The sequence below is a fragment of the Euprymna scolopes genome, chromosome 26 (assembly GCF_053919585.1).
Source record: "Euprymna scolopes isolate OS-2025 chromosome 26, ASM5391958v1, whole genome shotgun sequence".
Taxonomy (NCBI): Eukaryota; Metazoa; Mollusca; class Cephalopoda; order Sepiida; family Sepiolidae; genus Euprymna; species Euprymna scolopes.
In genome coordinates, this window is record NC_136507.1 from 67,710,041 (window position 1) to 67,728,135 (window position 18,095).

The 18,095-nt window shown below is 35.4% G+C and overlaps 1 protein-coding gene and 1 pseudogene across 4 annotated transcripts in view; one reads left to right on the forward strand and one right to left on the reverse strand.

The window, feature by feature from the left end:
• The window catches only part of LOC145248141 (uncharacterized), a 568,735-nt gene that overhangs the window by 481,808 nt on the left and 68,832 nt on the right, over positions 1-18,095 (reverse strand). The window lies entirely within an intron of this gene.
• On the forward strand, positions 10,714-10,830 carry LOC145248417 (5S ribosomal RNA; annotated as a pseudogene).

Here is an 18,095-nt window from a genome sequence, read left to right on the forward strand (position 1 = left end):
ACAGATTTCAAATTTATTATTACAGAGCCAATTCTCTATTGAATATATATATATATATATATATATATATATATATATATATATATATATATATATATATTACTGATTTTAAGTTAAAAAATTACTTGGGTGCCATCAGTTAGAATGGAAACCAAAATATTTAGCGCTCCAGTTGCTTTCCCTAGCATTTGAGCTTGCGCGACAGATGAGAAAGATTTAAAATTAAACCATATTTATCTATCAATTAATTTGCGCATGCGTAAAACTAACAGAAATGTGTTGGCACGTTAAAATGAACAGTTTGCATTTCAACGTTCTGACATATGTCTGTACGCGTTATTTATCCATCTAAACAAAGATTTTACTCCTTATAAATCATCCTTGTTTTTTTTTACAGGGTGGTCACCACTTATCAAGACCCGGAAGCCACTTGGTGATAAGGGTTATTGCGTGGACAGTACGATAGTATTGGAGATTTGATAAGTGGCTTATTTAAGGGGGCGGTTCATCAGGAATTTGTTTATATTGGACTTGAAGACATCCAGGTTGTAGTCAGGTGGGAAACAGGCAAATGGAAGGGAGTTCCACATGCGTGCACTTAAAGAAAGAAGCTTTGCTCATGGAATCTACGTTTTGGTTTTGGCACAGATAAAAAGTGAGGAAAAGTTTTGGCAGTGGTTTAAGCTATACGGGTGTTTTTCATTAAAGATTGGCGAGAGGGAACCAGAGATTGGAGCTCAGACGAGCACTTGCCATGGAAGTAACGATAAAACAAAGACAGGCTCGCAACGTCTCTCCTTGGTGCATGATTACTATTTCCTTTTAATTTTAGTGTTATGTGAGTAGTTTAAGAGTTTATCGGTTAAATATTTACACACTGACAGACACACATACATACATCTGCTGTTTTATATATTTAGTATATATGTGACATTACGGTTTTTATCTCGGTGTCAGTGTTATACAAGATCAAATAACGCATATACTTACACTAGTACAATTATGACACTGAAAAAGGATAAAAGCTCCTGTTCCCACGCACAAGTCCGGCCCTATGCTAATGAAATTATGACGACTTATTTATATAGCCAATAATTGCATCATTTCGTTCGTACTTTAGAGAAGACAAGAGTCGTTCTTATTAAATTGAAGATTATATGGAAAGATAAGGATGGCTTTTCCAGTGCAAGGTTCAGAGTGATGGCATTTCTGATTGGGAAGGTGGTGGGCAATTAGCGTGGACGCAAATGGTAATATAGAAACGTTACCACTTGAAATGCGTCTTAAGTAAAAAATAGAAAATTACTAAGAAAATTGAAAGTACCCTTCGAAGATACGTCCAGAAGAGTTCTCAGCAACGTGTTGGTTTCATTCTGGTTTCGAGTTTGCTTGCAGATTAACCAACCAAGGTAGTCCTCCGCGCATCGAAGACGATCAACTAAATGACGTGTTACTAAGTTACGAGTTAAGACGCTCTTTCATTCATTTATTTATTGCGGACAATTATCCTCATATTTCAGTTGTTGTTTCACGACGTTTCGGCCAACTATTCCTCTGGCCTTCGTCAGGTGTTTACCGCGACGGGGTAGGAACTCCGAATCTCCTAACTGTATTCTCAGTAATTATTGCTATCCATAGTTGTTGTCGTCTCACCCATGTAATTGCTGAGAATACAGTTAGGATATTCGGAGTTTCTATCCCATCGCGATTACCACCTGACGAAGGCGGGAGGAATAATTGGCCGAAACTTCGTGAAACAACAACTGAAAGGTGAGGATAATAGTCCGCAATAAATAAATGAATAAATAATACTCATCCCAATAAACATTCCAATCAATTAAATAATATGACGCTCTTGTTTAAGAATACTAAATCTTGGGGAAATTAAGCACTGCCGGTAGTTGCATTGTTGCTATTTTATACGTATAATTTGTGCCAGTTTCCCACTTTTATACAACCCCACTTTGCTCCCAGTTTCCGCCATGCATATTACTATAGTCTGATGCGAGTTTCCCCTCATACAAACAACCCCAGTTCCCCCTTTATGTAACTCTGTCTTGCTTTCAGTTTTCTTTTATAATATAAAAACAAAGCGCGCGCACGCGCGCGTGTGTGTGTGTGTGTGTGTGTGTGTGTGTGTGTGTGTGTGTGTGTGTGTGTGTGTGTGTGTGTGTGTGTGTGTGTGTGTGTGTGTCTCTCTCTCTCTCTCTCTCTCTCTCTCTCTCTCTCTCTCTCTCTCGCAAAAACTTCGACAGAGGCGAGGGATCCTCATAGACGACAAATATCAAAAAAAAAAAAAAAAAAAAATGGCTCAAAACCCTCCTTGACCCTCAGCTGAGCAGTTTTGTACAAGGAGGGGGGGGTGCGCTTTTTCGCGACATTTTAGCAAGTCATCGTCATCTTTTCAATTGACTACGCTTAATTTCAACGTTCCAAACTTCTGGTCGGACGCTGGAGATATCGTCAAAGACATCACCTTTTTTAACCTTTTTTTTTTCTCTCTCCTTCACTTACGGGTTCGAGCCTGCCAATATACTACCACTTCTTTTATTATTAAAAACACCTCTGTCTACTGTTGTTTTGATTCCCACCCCCGCTACCACAATTTTTTTACCCCCCCCCCCGGGGGTTCCTTACACGACCACCTATACACACACCCGGGCACCCCCGCTTATATTGTTTTGACCACATCCCTCCTGGGGTCCTTATTACACCATCTATACGCCCCTCACTAATCTTTCATAAAACTCACTTTGCTCCTATTTCCTCGGTCCTGGATATGACCTAAAACTATATCCGATGGTGAGGCCCCACCTTGCGGGCCTTAGAGAGTGTGGAGCCACCCTTTAATCGCCATTGCTCCCAGGTTCACTCTGACCCGGAGTGGTAGTACCTATTAGGGTCCCAACTATGGGTTAAATAGAATCTGACTTAAAAAAAAATACTCCATTAAAAATTGTTCCTCAAAATAACTAGATTCGGCATTAAATAACCTGAAAAAGGTTGATATGCCGTAAAACGAAACAACCAACCAACCTATTTCCGCGTACATATAAGCCTACCCTGCCCCAATTTCCCTATTACAAACAACCCCGCTTTACTTCCAGTCCCCTCCTCATACAATCTCACCTTGCTCATAATTTCCTCCTTAATACAACCATATCTTGCTCCCAGCTTCCTCTTCATACACACAGTTTTGCTCCTAGTTTCCCCCCTTTCATACAACCCCAACTTGCTTAGAGTTCCACCATTTCTCATACCTTTGTGTTTCTCTCAATTCTGTACATTTAATTCGGCTTAAATGAATGATTAAGTCATGCGGATTTTCCCCAGAAAGTTCGCGGAAGAGCACAGAACACGTTAAAAGTATATCTCGCAGATATCAATAATAAAGTTTTAACATTGCTTCTGGCTGTAAAGTTGAATTTACTTTTGACTAAGATTCGGGGGAAAAGAGCTGTAAAGAACTGAGAAATGTAGATTGAGTGTTAACTTTGCGCCTCCCCCAAGGCTTACATTCGTACGTTGTTATACATTTTCTTTCAAGATGAAAGCAAGAACGATTTTTTAGGAATGAACAAGTAAGAGACCAGTATATTATATATTATTTTTAATTTGAATTCATTATTGAGATGAGTATAATGTATATTAATTTATTTATTGCGGACTATTATTCTCATCTTTATTAGTTGTTGTTTCATGACGTTTCGGACAGAGTCCAACATAAACAAACTCCTGACAAAACGCCCTCTTAAGTAATACACTCTATCAAAACCCCCAATACTAATGATTACTACGATACTACCTCACTGATTACTGTACACGCAATAACCCTTATCCCTAAGTGGCCTTCGGGCCTTGATAAGTGGTGACCCCGATGTAAAAAAAAAAGATATTCCTCTGGCCTTCACCAGGTGGTAACCGCGACGGATAGGAACTTCGAATCTCCTAATTGCATTCTCAGCAATCACTGCCATCGGTAGTTGTTGTCGTCTCACCACGTTTTGGCCGAGTAAGCCTCTGGCCGGCTTTGGGTAGGATCGAAACCGCTATCTTCAGACAATTCTCATCTGGAACCGTAGAGATTCAAAATCTCTATCAACTGCGCAAAAGGTTGGATTTTTTTATCTCATAAATCCACGTTTATTTATGTAGTGAGACGACAATTACTATGGATGGCAGTGATTGCTGAGAATGCAGTTAGGAGATTCAGACTTCCTATCCCGTCGGGGTTACCACATGACGAAGGCCAGAGTAATAGTTGGCCGAAATGTCGTGAAACAACAAATAATAAAGATGAGGATAATAGTCCACAATAAATAAATTAATGAGAGAAAAGTGTTGTTTCTATTTACTTGCCTCCCCACGAGGACAGAGTTAGACACAAGGTCGGCTTTTAATGAGAACATTCAGCTCCCCCAAAAGGGGCACTCTGGATAGGAACAAAAATAAAAATTTCCTCAATCTAGAAGGATTTCTCTTCCACTGATCGAGGATAGTAAAGGTGAAGTATAGTATCAGTACAGATACTACACTTTGTTACTAGCCAAAAGGCCGAGAAATAGTTGTTAACTTAATCTTATGAAAGCAAAAATAAATAAAACGAAAGTACAAAAATTCAATAAAATTTAAAAAAAAAAGAAAAAAGTATGAAAGCTCATACATTTTTTTTTACTCCATTCCACCCTCAAACAAGGCATACTACCATTTGGAAACTTTGTTTATGGACCAGGTTTAAGAGTGACTTTATCAACCCAGATGTAGCAACAGTACTCTATGCATGGGCGAAATTGTGGCTTTGTAAATATACCGAGCCCTCTCTGGTGTGAGTAATTTTTCAACACAGTAGAGAGAACCCACCTTGTAAGTTGCAGCCTTTGCAATATCCCCCAATAAGCCGAGGAGTTTGAAAGATGAGCTTTCAGGTTTGGTGTTATTAGTTATTGCTATCGATATAGACCTGTCATTAATAAAGGAAGGTGTTTAAACTTAGTAGCATTAAATGTTATCTATTTACGACCCCATTTCACTACGAACTGGAGGTCGTTTCTCATGGTTTCTGCCATTGCCAACCAGAATGATCAACTTAATTTAGTGTGATAAACAGTTTAGTTTCTGGACTTCTATTTTTTCATGGAAATCGCCTCAGACCAGGCATGAAGCCACTTTATGTGAGGAATTAAAAATACTACTTCAAAATAATTTTTTAAAAACAGCAACGATAAGTGGTAAATGGACGATCCAAAAATAGCAATTCTTTCTCCTATATTAGCAATATCACTTATGGAATGCAAGGACTAAAGGACAAAAATTAAAACGAGAGTTACAAGACTACCGAAAGTGAACACTTATCTATTTTCCTAAGTGGATATATCAGCTAGTAGATATATTAGTAAAGATAATTATGCAGCCATAAACAGGATGTGTTATAGACAACGGAGTAATCAGGATTCCAACAAGTGACTTTCAAATAGTGAGTTCTATCCGTAGAATCTGAAACTGTAAGACCTAGCCTAAGTTACGTCAGATGCTTGTTTGAAAGCGTAAAATTACAATTGAATAATAAGGTGCTTATAGTATGCGACTTTTTTTGTTTTGCTATTCAGCTTAACAAGATCACTATGATCAAATAAACCACCATTCTCTAAAAGTACCTCGTCACTTAATTGATAACTGTTAGATAATAAACATGGTTAAAAGTTCAATTAGTTATTATCGATCTATCTCTCTGTCTATATAGTTATCTCTCTATCCAGTGATATTGTTAAAATGCTTTATATTGGGAGTTATTTATTGTTTACAGAATAAAGTATAGCAATGGGTTTTAGCTGAGGATGTTTACATAAATTAGCTAGGTTAAATAAACAAACTGGTATTGGGAAGACATACGTGGGAAGGTCGCACGTTGAGATACCTGTGCTTTTTGAATGATGACTAACAGAACTGAGGTCAAGAGTTCGGGAAGATTAGAGAAAGGAGTAGAGTTTGAGTTTGGTCACGAAAGTGGACAGACCTGGTTCAAAAAAGCCTGGAAGCGGGCTGTAAAGAACAAGCATGCAGACACGTAATGCAGACTCTTTGTGAAGACCATTTGAGACAGCTGAAATAAATTCGTATTTTAAAAATATAAAGTGTTCTGTGGTTTCACAAAAGAAGGAAGAACAGAGGTCTTGGTTATGTTGCTGGTCATTTCATGTTTCATCACAGAGCCCAGCAGTGAAGATAGAAGAACTCTTGGAGAAAGAAAAGGTATGAAGCATATAATATTATCCTTATAAAAGATGATACATTTACGTAAATATGAATTGTAATATATACCCGTGTGATAACTCTCTGATACAACATAACTTGGTTTATACGTCGATATAATATCCCAAAACAATAATGCATACAATTAAACGTTTATAACGAGTGCCCTTATAATAATATCTCTCAGTCATTATATAACATAACGATGAATAAGTTTAAGGCGAATGCAACTCACTTGATTGCAGCTAGTGAATTCTCTTCAGTCTGGAAATATATATTAACTGGAACATGAACACGAGGAAGCCAGCCAAAAAGTGGGTATGTACCACATTTAGTTTGAACTGGATCCTTTAATAAGTAAACATTTTAAAAGTAAATGGATGATTTTAAACAATTTTTTATACTCGACATTCCATTAAAGACATATTTTCAAAACTTGTACTCGTTATTATGTATTTTTAAACTTTAGACTTAAGTTCGTAGAAAACACCAGCCCCACTATATGTAAATGAGTATCATGAGCATTTAAGCGTGGAAGAAGATATTACCTTGGATTCGTTTGGCTATTTTTCACGGCATATCAACCCTTTTCGGATTTTTAATGCTGAATATAAGTCTTTTTTTTTAAATTATCTTTGAAGTTCTTTATATTTACAAATATGTATTCAGAGTGCTTGGTTTGATTGTTTTGTAGAGAAAACTTGTGTTTGGCTTTGCAGAGTATGATTTAGTTGTACAAAGAAGAAAGAAAACCGATATCATCAATGTTTGGTGCATTTAAGGTCAGAAAGCCGATATTTTCAGACAGTCTGATCTGGTTCTACTAAATTACTGTGGATTAAACTACATGTAAAAACAGGCGTAGTAAAACAAATAGCAATGTCGAAGATAATAACGTGAAGACAAATAATGCAAGAACAACAAAAAATCATAACCTTCACATTGAAAAATTCAAAATCAGCTAATAAAATAAAACAGTTTAACATGTGCTGTACTTATGTTTATGCACTTATAAAATGCTTATAATGGGTTTCCTATGTATGTATAAAATGCCTATGATGGGTTTCCTATGTATGTATAAAATGCCTATAATGGATTTCCTACGTATTTCTAAAATGTCTATAATGAGGTTTCTACGTAGTTCTAAAATGCCTATGACGGGTTTCCTACGTATTTATACAATGCCTTTAATAGGTTTCGTATGTATTTATAAATATATAGGAAACCCATAATAGGCATTTTATAAAATGCCTATAATTGTTTTCTTATCTATTTATAAAATACGTATAGCGGGTTTCCTATGTATTTATAAAATACATATAGCGGGTTCTTATGTATTTATAAAATGCATATAGTGGGTTTCTTATGCATTTTTAAAAAGCCTACAATGAGTTTCCGTCATTGACTCCAACAAGCTGGTTATTTAACAGAAAAATAATAGCCACTGCGATCGCAAATGAGAAAACAACGGATCGTGCAATTACCTAGGCAGCATACACAAAAAAAAAAGAGGGAATACCAAAAAGCTATTTTTCCCCGTCAGAGTCATCATTACTTCCTGACATTTTACGCTGGTATTTTTGTGTATGATTAGGAGCTTCCGAAAGGTCATTCCCGTTGTCTAAGTATGTCAAATAACAGCAAATATTTAGATATTTTAGAGTCATTTAAAAAGGAATAAAAACATTTCATACGCTTAAACAGGTTTCCCGCCAGCACGATACATGTTTTTCCTTTTTGTTTAACCAATGATGAATACGTTATGTTGTTATATGGAGACGGGAGAGACTTTCACATTTTACAATATAAATAAAAAGAATTTATTGGCCGACATCAAAAAAGAGTACAAACGGGAATGCCGGTTGCTTCATCACATCTTTGACTCAGAGATTTTCCCCCCTAGCCAAGAGAATCTAGACCGTTTCTGAAATGATTTTTACCCCTATTGGCTGCTGTATGTCGCTAATCCTGGGAAGTTATAAGAGATTCAGCCCCCAGGCTTTGCGTTCTCCTTTTTAAACGTAGTCAGTTCATTGCAAATCGCTCAAGGCGCATCCATCGGGGAATGTCGATGGGGCTGCTCTGGGGCGCTGGCTGTTCAATCTCACTTTCCGAACGTTGTGTCACATAATTTCACTGTGAAAGGGAGATAAATAAGTTCATTCCATCCTTGCATTTAGTATTGCGTGCAAACGCTATGTACCGCATAACTTCTTCGTTACACCAGCTCGCAGATAGTGCTATGTTGAGTCCGAATCGTTCGAACGCTTCTTATTCGGTTTTTGTTACAGAGTCGTGAAACAAGCTGCCGGAAATCGTAGTTAGCCTGCAGACTTATAAACAGTTCGACGCTGTATGCATCGTGGTCGCTGATCTTTGGCTGATTACCCCTGTATATAACCATCTTACAATTTTCATAACTCGTCCTAACATCGTTCAAGGCCCGTGATAATCATTTAACTACAACTGTCAACAACCCCCTTACTCTCTATCTGTACATATATCTGAATGGAAATTCCATGAGCAAAGTTTCTTTCCTAGAACAACCCATCTATGGAATACAATGCCGCGGACTGCTTCCCATCTTACTATAACATGGTCGTGTTAAAGTCTAATAGAGGAATAGAGAGGGAATGCTTCTATCGCATCTCTATGTTTGATCGTTGTTTTTATTTTAGGAACTGTGGTTGTTTCTCTCTGGAATTTACTTTTTTTTTACATAGGCGTCACCACTTATCAAGGCCTATAGGCCACTCAAGGATGAGGGTTAAAGAGTGTAGAGTAGTCAAAAGGACAATATAGTAATCAACAGTAATGGAAGTTCGGTAAATTTGTTAACTTAAGTGGAACGGCTCATCAGAAACTTGTTCACGTTGGACTTGAAGACTACCATATTATAGACAGCTGGAAAGCAGGAAAACGGAAGACAATTCCACAGGCGTGCAGTTCTAAGAAAGAAGCTTTGATCATGGAATCTATGTTTAGGTTTAGGCACAGATAAAGAGTGAGCGAAAATTATTGATAATGTTTTCAGCTAGTCTAGTGTTTCTTGTGAAAGTTTGGCGAGGGGGGGCCATAGATTGAAGCTCAGTCGAACACTTTCCATGAAAATAACGATAAAGCAGAGACAAACTCGCAACATCTCTTCTGTGAGACAGATGTTGCAGCGAAGAGAAAAGGACATCTCCCACCAGGCCACGAAGTCCATTTTGAACTCTATCAAGGCAGGACAAGTCTTTTCTAGCAGCTCCTGCCCATATGTGGCAACAGTATTCCATCCTTGGACGTATCTGGCTCTTATATAGATAGAGAATTGCATAAGCAGTGAGATATCTACTCGACGAATTTATCTTTGTCGTTTATGCTTGCCAATAAGAATAAGTGGCAATATTTTCACTGTAAGAATGTTTGGTTCTTATTTTGATTGCACATAAAGATACGTGCATTGTAGAAATGAATCCTATAGAACAAGAGATATTCCTTATATCTTCCCTCATTTAATAGCTTACCATTGCCTCATTACGTTTATCATTTTTTTCTCTTCAATATAAACCTTAGCATTTAGTGTGATAATTGCTGATGCAATTCTCTTCCTATATAAAAGCCAGGTACGTCAAAGGATGGAGGATTGTTGCCACATCTGGACAAGAGCTGCTAGAAAGACCTTATCCTGCCTTGACAGAGTTCAAAATAGATTTCGTATCCTAGTAGGGGGATGCCCTTTTGTCTTTCCTGCAACCTCTTTCTCACAGAAGAGACGTTGCGAGGTTATCTCTGTTTTATCGTTAGTTTTATGGCAAGTGATCGTCCGAGCTCCAATCTATGGTCCCCTTTCGTCAAACTTTCACAAGAAACATTCGCCTAGCTAAAAACACTATCAATAATTTCCCCCACTCTTTATCTGTGCCTAACTCTAAACGTAGATTCCATAAACAAAACTTCTTTTTTAGAACTGCACGCCTGTGGAACTGTCTTCCGTTTGTCTGCTTTCCAGCTGATCACAATATGGTCGCCCTCAAGTCCAACATAAACAAGTTCTTGATGAGGCGTTCCCCTTAAGTAATGCAATTTACCAAATTTACACTAAGAACGATTACTATGATATTCTCCCGTTGACTACCGTACACCTTTTAACCTTTATCATCGAGTGGTCTCTGGGCCTTGATAAGTAGTGACGCTTATGTAAAAAAAAAAAGTCACTTAAAATAAGCTGTCCGTTCCTTGACGAACAAATATTACGTTTTGACTTTGCCCCAAACCATTAGAATCGTTTTATCCGATAACAGACCACTTACTATATTACAACAGGTCTCTACGACCTGTCTCTTGTCATGTCTTCAAGTTGCAACAAGGAAGAGAATATCTCCAAACATAACAGCCCAACAGTTGACAGCCCATTATTAAAACATCTCTTCGTTCTGAAAATATGATCTCAGTCAATCATACCTACTGCTACCAGATCAAATATACGGCATAATCGCGTTGACACACTGGTTCTCGTCAGATCACCGAAGTTAAGCAACATTGAGCCTGGCTAATACCAGATGGGTGACCATTTGGGAATTCTAGGCACTGTATGTGCTCTTCGCTTATCTCGGCGTTTGTTGCCAGTCGTCCTTAACATACACTTCACTTGCCACTGATATTTAACAATGTCGACCCAGGAGAGGTGTGGTTGGAGATTGCGCACCTCCTGCAAAAATTCCACGCGTAGGCACCCCTTCATGGGTATCCATAGTCTGTCCAAGACTGACGGAACTTGTGTACCAGATCAGACTGTCTGAATATATCGGCTTCCTGACTTCCATGCACCAAACTTTGATGTTATAATTTTTCCCCACTTTCGAAAATTCAATAATGTTCTGCAAAACTAAAAACAAACCAGCAATTATTCTCTACAAAAAAAACAAAAGCAAAAAAAAAAACAAAAAAAAAACACCATAGATAAATATTTGAAGATATAAAAAATTGGAGGCATAAAAACTTTCGCCAAATATGATTGAACCTAAAAGGGGTTGATATGGCGTAATACAAAATAACCAAACTAAACACGACGAATAAATATGTAAAGATATTAAAAAAAATATGAATCACCGGATTTTGCATTGAATAACCCGAAAAGGTTTGATATGCGCTAAAACAAAATATTCAAACAAAACACATACCTGAAGATAAAAAACTTACAGCATAAATATTTTAACCTTCACCGTAAGCTAATCATTCAATCATGACTTCGTCTTGTTCATACTCTGCTTTATGTTCAAAAGGTCTCTTACACTTGGCTTAACAAAGAAAAAAAAAAGAAACCTGACTTTTGCGGTGTTATTTCTGCAAGCGACCCTTTAAGCTTCTCAGCTGTTGGGCGCAACAAACATTACAAAGGTTGAATTCGGCGTGCAAAGTTTGGTTATCAATTGAAACCACTTAACTATCGCATGACGGTTCATGATGACGATAGCTGCCTGCAGGTTTAAAAAAAAAAAAAAAAACAAAAAAAAAACATGGAGTCTGATTCATCTGACATTCAAGAATAACTCTTTCAGGAACAGCAGGAATTAGCTGGGTCTCAAAGAACTTGCGGTTAAGTCAACCACCGTAACATTCAGCCCAACCCAACCTAACTTTAGTCTGGGCATCGTTAATCATTAGGTGATTATGTATATATTATAAAAATACACACGTGTGTGTGTGTGTGTGTGTGTGTGTGTGTGTGTGTGTGTGTGTGTGTGTGTGTGTTAGGATTATCAATTGAAATCGTAGGAAAAGAAATCAACTTTGGTGTATCGGAAAACGTTAAGCTTAACTTTTGAGGTCAAAAACGATTGTTTTAATTGGTTTTTGACCTTATTTTCCATATGTTAATGATAAAATGACACTCGATACATTTTAAACTTCCAGTAATACTGAAAACTACAGATCATCCCCGCGCATGTATTTTTACGTTTGCAAAAGTATATTAACATGTTACATGCGGTTCTAAGCTCTCCACCCAACTAAAAAACAAACTTTATAGTTAAATATTTCGAAAAAAAAAAAAGGGAATCGGATTTTTTTTTTTACTATAGGCTTTAAAAATAAAGGTACAAGATTATATTTGAATTTTATTTATCTTCAAACCGCACTTTTATAAATTTTACAAAGTAAGGTATAAAAATTTAATTTAAATTGAATCAAAAAATTACCTTGGATTTATTTTATGTAATGTACATTCTGTTGCACTTTAAAAAAAATGATCGGAAATTTTATATCTATATCATTAATTGCTAGATGAAAGATAATGTTTTTAAATTGCAACAAAATGTACATTACATAAAATAAATCCAAGGTAATTTTTTGATTAATTTAAATTAAATTTTTATACCTTACTTTGTAAAATTAATAAAAGTGCACTTTGCAGATAAATAAATTTCAAATTGAATCTTGTACTTTTATTTTTAAAGCCTATAGTAAAAACATTTTTTTAAACAATTTTCATGCCTTGGATGAAATGCTTTTCTAACTTGTATCTTATCTTTTTAAGATTATATTTTAAAACTCTCCTACTCTCTATTTCATTTTGTATTTCTCCTCATACCACAAATCATTTTTTTGCAATTCCCTCTTTGTAATACAGGTCTGAATAATGAGAAAATCTGAGTTTTTAAACAAAAACTTTAAAATAACTTTTTCAGATTAATTTTTTAAAAACTTCTTTCAGAATAGAAAATCTTTAAAATTTAATAAGGAACATATTTCATATAAGTTTCATTAACAAATATTCAGTACATAACGAGAAAAATAGAGATGAAAATTTCAAAAAGAACTATATAACTGGTTACGGTCAATAGTAGTCCTCGCCAGCGAAATTCTTTGTTATTGTTATTCTGTTATCATTATTTAAAACATTTTGTGTACTGCTCTAGGACTAATAACGTTCATCTTGATAAATAAAAACATAACACATTGTACGCATAAGTTCGTCTCGTCATTTACTCTCTAAGACCAATATGCATTTATATATATATATATATATATATATATATATATGCAAATAATCAAATAAATATATATCCGCCCTGTCACACAATAGTTAATAATTAAAACGTGCCGTTTTCAAGTAGTGAGAAAGAGCGAGAAAGCAAATAGGACGCCAAACAGCAAACGACGTCGTAAATAAATTATGAAAGACATTCCTCACTCCAAACAGAAATTCCACGGTGGATGTTTTTCTTCAAGTCATCGTTAATGACGAGAATATTATGCAGAGAAGTAAATTACTGGCGTAATTCTATGATTTTATATATTTGTGTGAACACCGGTGAAGCATAGTTATATCGTATTTTTGACCTTATAATATAAAATTGAGAATATGTGTGTGTGTGTGTGTGTGTGTGTGTGTGTGTGTGTGTGTGTGTGTGTGAGGACACTTCTCAACCTATATACGAATTTTTGATCTACAGATTTGAAATTTGGTAGTAGGGTATTCAAACACGTTAAAAAATTTTAATCTGTTTTCATTCGGAAAAAAGTGCTGCTAATGAGTCAAAATGGTAAATTGGAACGTAGGGCGGTTATCGGATTTTTATCTCTCAACTGTTTCAAGAATGCGCATGCGTGAATAGTAAACATGACATATTAATTATATTAGGAATAAGTAGGTGTGAAAAACTTTTTAAAATCGTGTGAAGATGGTCTAATGGTTATCGCACTTGACTCACTACCTTTAGGTATCGATCTCAGCTCGAATATTTCTTTTTTTTTTTACTTCCAAGAAGTTAACTGCTTAAAAAATATAATACTCGCATGCACATGTTTCTGTTTCTGTATGAATTAAAATATAATATTTATGCGTATTTTACGACCGGGCAACGTCAGGCGCCTGCTAGTGAATATATATTTCAAATTTTAACAATTTTTTTTCGGTATACGATAATCCTTTCACACTTGCATACCGGATTGTTTGACTTCAGGGATTTATATTTCCATTAATTGATTGATCGATTAGTTAATCAGCTAATTGATTAGCTTTTTTATCTGTTTAACAAAAATAACGAAGGCTGCGGGAAAGGAAATGAGCTCTCTTTTTTACGGTGTTAGAAAATTGCTCACGCCAGTGATTATTCTATGTCTTTATATAAGCTTGACTTCACTTATGCATAGAGTATTGTTGCCACATCTGAACTGGTGCGTCTACCATTAGTTCCTCATTTTTAGGCAGGCTCAAAAAAAAAAAAAAAAAAAAAAAAAAAGAATCTCAAATCTAATTGATTCAGCGCTATCGGCCAAGCTCCAATCTCTGTCCCATCGCCGAAATATTACATTTCTGTGCCTGTCTTACACGTACTTTAATGGAATTTGCTTTAATGAACTTGCAGCACTTTTTCCTCCACGACATACGTATTTCGAATCGACTTGTCATCAGCAAAAAAGGCCAGTCCTTCACTGATGAACTCCTTATATGCCGGCAAGCCTTCTATCCGAGCAGTTGTTCTATCGGACTGTTAAACCTTGAAATTCCCTATATGTTTCTTGCTTTCCTGACCTGCAAAAGTTTAAATGTAATGTGAAAATACATCTCACCACTCAATTTCCTATAGTTTCCTGGTAAATACGATCCCCAATAATAGCTTTATACTTTCCAAGTGATAATGTGCCTTATTTTGGGTTAAACAGGGTATAAAATGAAAATTATAAATCAACACAAAACGAGCTTTGATTAAAACGTGTTTAGAAAAATCGCTATATTTTATTCTATTTAAAAATTATAATGTAGCTTACTATTATAGACCCTTACTGTGGTAGGATTTCAGCTAGTTTTTTTTTAAGTTTTGATTGCAGACACAAGTCGATAAACTCCATAAACCCAGTGACCTTTTCATTAAAACCAAAACGGTAGATCTGGCGAATAATTAACATAAATTAAACCTGATATCATTTATCTTGAAGGAGTCAGATAGCATTTGCATTTTTATCTTAGAAACAGATCAGTATTCATTTTTATAAGGGCAGCGTTTTGTTTAGTAAAATATCGTTGAAAATATATGATATGTGTGATTCTTGGGAATAATACAAGAGCAATATAAATAAACTGAACTGGTATTTTTTGTTGTTTGGGAAAATGTAGCTTATTTGGTTTTACTGTTTGTGTTCGACAAATTAAGGCACAACAATTAGGGGTTGCTTTTTATCTTTAAAATCTTTATAAAAAAATAAACAATATACTTTTGTAGACTAAGAAGGGATATTTAAAAGAAAAATACAAGTCAAACATAAGTAAAAAAAAAAATGTGTCCTTGAGTTAAAAGAAAAAATAACTTTATTTTTTTTAAATCCTAAATGTTTATTTTTTGTTTTTATAATTCTAATAGTAAATATTTAAATAAAATGACAATGGGATCTAAATTAAATATATCAATGAATTATTAAATTCTCCCAGTTTTCGAGCCGCCAGTCTGAAAAGAAAAACTTTTCTATTTTTTACAAAGATTTTTTTAGTGTCTGACGGCGTATTATCTCTTTTTTTGGTTATTTCATACCGAATACAATTATTTTGGTTAAATTTTAAGAAAGGGGCCCCCGATTATCAAAGCGTAACGGTCACTCCTGGATAAGGGTATATAAGTGTCTAGTGTCTAGTGATAGTCGACTACTCTTGCCATGGCCAACAGTTTTATTTTCGATATTAACCCCTTAACAACAATGTTGTGGTCTAAAAATCATATCGGAAATGTGTTACATGTCCAAATATTCAGCAGCTATTTTTATCGGCTAAAGACCAAATCGAATTTGTTACACAGGTCGAAATCTCCTATATAAAATTTCTATTCCATAGCCCAAAACCTGGCAGAGGAGTTTGGTAGAGACCGTTCCTCAGACAAACTGAAAAAGTTACTTATATATATATATATATATATATATATATATATATATATATATATATAACCTAAGGTTAAATTTCCAGAGGTTAAGTAACCAATGAAGTATAACGAGGTTAATTCTAGAGTGCTAAATACCGGAGCAGAGCAGGATATACTCTTTAATTGTTTTTACATATGTAGTACTATATTGCTACATAGTCATGAGCATGGTTCGGTCAGCTAGTTACAAGTAACTAGAGACCTCTTCAGGCGATAAATCTCATGCAAAAGTATATATATATACATATATATATATATATATTTGTAGTCATCGACATACAGTCCTGTTTCGTTGTATCACAACTCATCAGTGCCGCTAGACTAGCATCTCTCCCAAGCCAAGGCTTGAACCTAGAACCGTCGTGTTCACAGTCGGCAGTTCTCCCACTCGACCACAGAAGGGACACCCGCAAATAACTCGTCGGAATGTTTATTTAAATAGACATCCGCCACCACTCTTACAGTGCCCAAACCGCCTGATTGTAAACAAACAACGAGCTTCGCATTTTTCAGCCAATTAAGTAGCGGGTGAGATTATATATATAAAGAGCAAACGTCTGTGCACGTGTGTATATTCGTCTCTCTAAAACTAGAAAAATTCAAATCAACGCAGTGCAAAGTTGATATCTACTTGATTGGTGTTACCCCGGATGTATTATATCTAAAAATCGAAAATAAATGATTAATTCTATTGTGTGAAAAGATCAAATTATTTTAGTTAGGGTCAACTTCCATCATATTTTAACAGCGTGTTTATTCTGTACTTATATGCATTTCTTTCAGTTCTAAGTACAGAAATAAATGCGTTCATTTTATACTTTTTCTAATGATTGTCATAATTATGGCAGTTGTTAGAATAAACGCTTGAAGATCTTAGGATTTTTAGTTGCAAATCCAACTAATCGCGTCTCCTTACTTTTAAGATGGTTTTTGTCTGTTTTATGCACTTTAAAGTTAATCAGGAATTAACACGATTTTTAATGTAAACATTTTTTTCGGGTTGGAAATTCAACATTAGGTTTCTCTTCTAGACAGTCTTAAGTTTTTAAATACTTAATATCTAATGGAGTTAAATTGGTCTTAGTTGTGTCATATAGAGCATGTGTGACTAAACATAGTATCGCCTGGGATAAAGAACGTTTGCGTTTTTTTTTTTTTTTTTTTTTTAGTGTTGCCGGAAGCTATAATCTAATCTAAAATGCTCAATATTCTTGATAAATCTGTGAGTAATCTAAACCTGAAAAAAAAACGAAACTACGGGTTAAAACGGATAACTATCTTCACAGAACACCAAAAGATGGAGGAAGTGAGGAGGCATGGCGTTGGAAATCTTTTTACCCAAATACGATGTTCAGCATGTTAAAAATATACCCTTTGTTGTAAAAATCTAATGGATAAACATCTTTTGATGGGGACAGGATATTTTTATGGAATCATAAATCGTAAAATTGCCTATTCATCAATGAAACAGCTGTAACGGAAAAAATCCAGGAAATAAATGAAGGTTATAAAAAAGAAAACATGAGTCTTTGAATTTTCAACGAAATTTTACACACACACACACACACACACACACACACACACACACATATATATATATATATATATATATAATTAAATATTTACAGACACTAGTGTTTCATCCTTTCGGGAATCATCAGTGCAGGGAGGCACGATTAACGCCAGTCGAGAGATTCGAACCCTGGCTACAGAAGTCACGTCTGGCCTCAGTAGCAAGGACCCAAAACCGCTCGGTTACCGACAACCACGAGAGATACAATTGAAATTAAACATTTATTCTTTTTTAAATGCTTTTAGCGTCAGTCAGAGTGATCTAGTCATTATATGACGATCTACGCATATGAGCTAAGTTGACCGACTTATTACAACTCAAAGTGCTCAACGATGAGAAACAAGTTTTTTAAAGGGGCTGACACTACTATAATAATT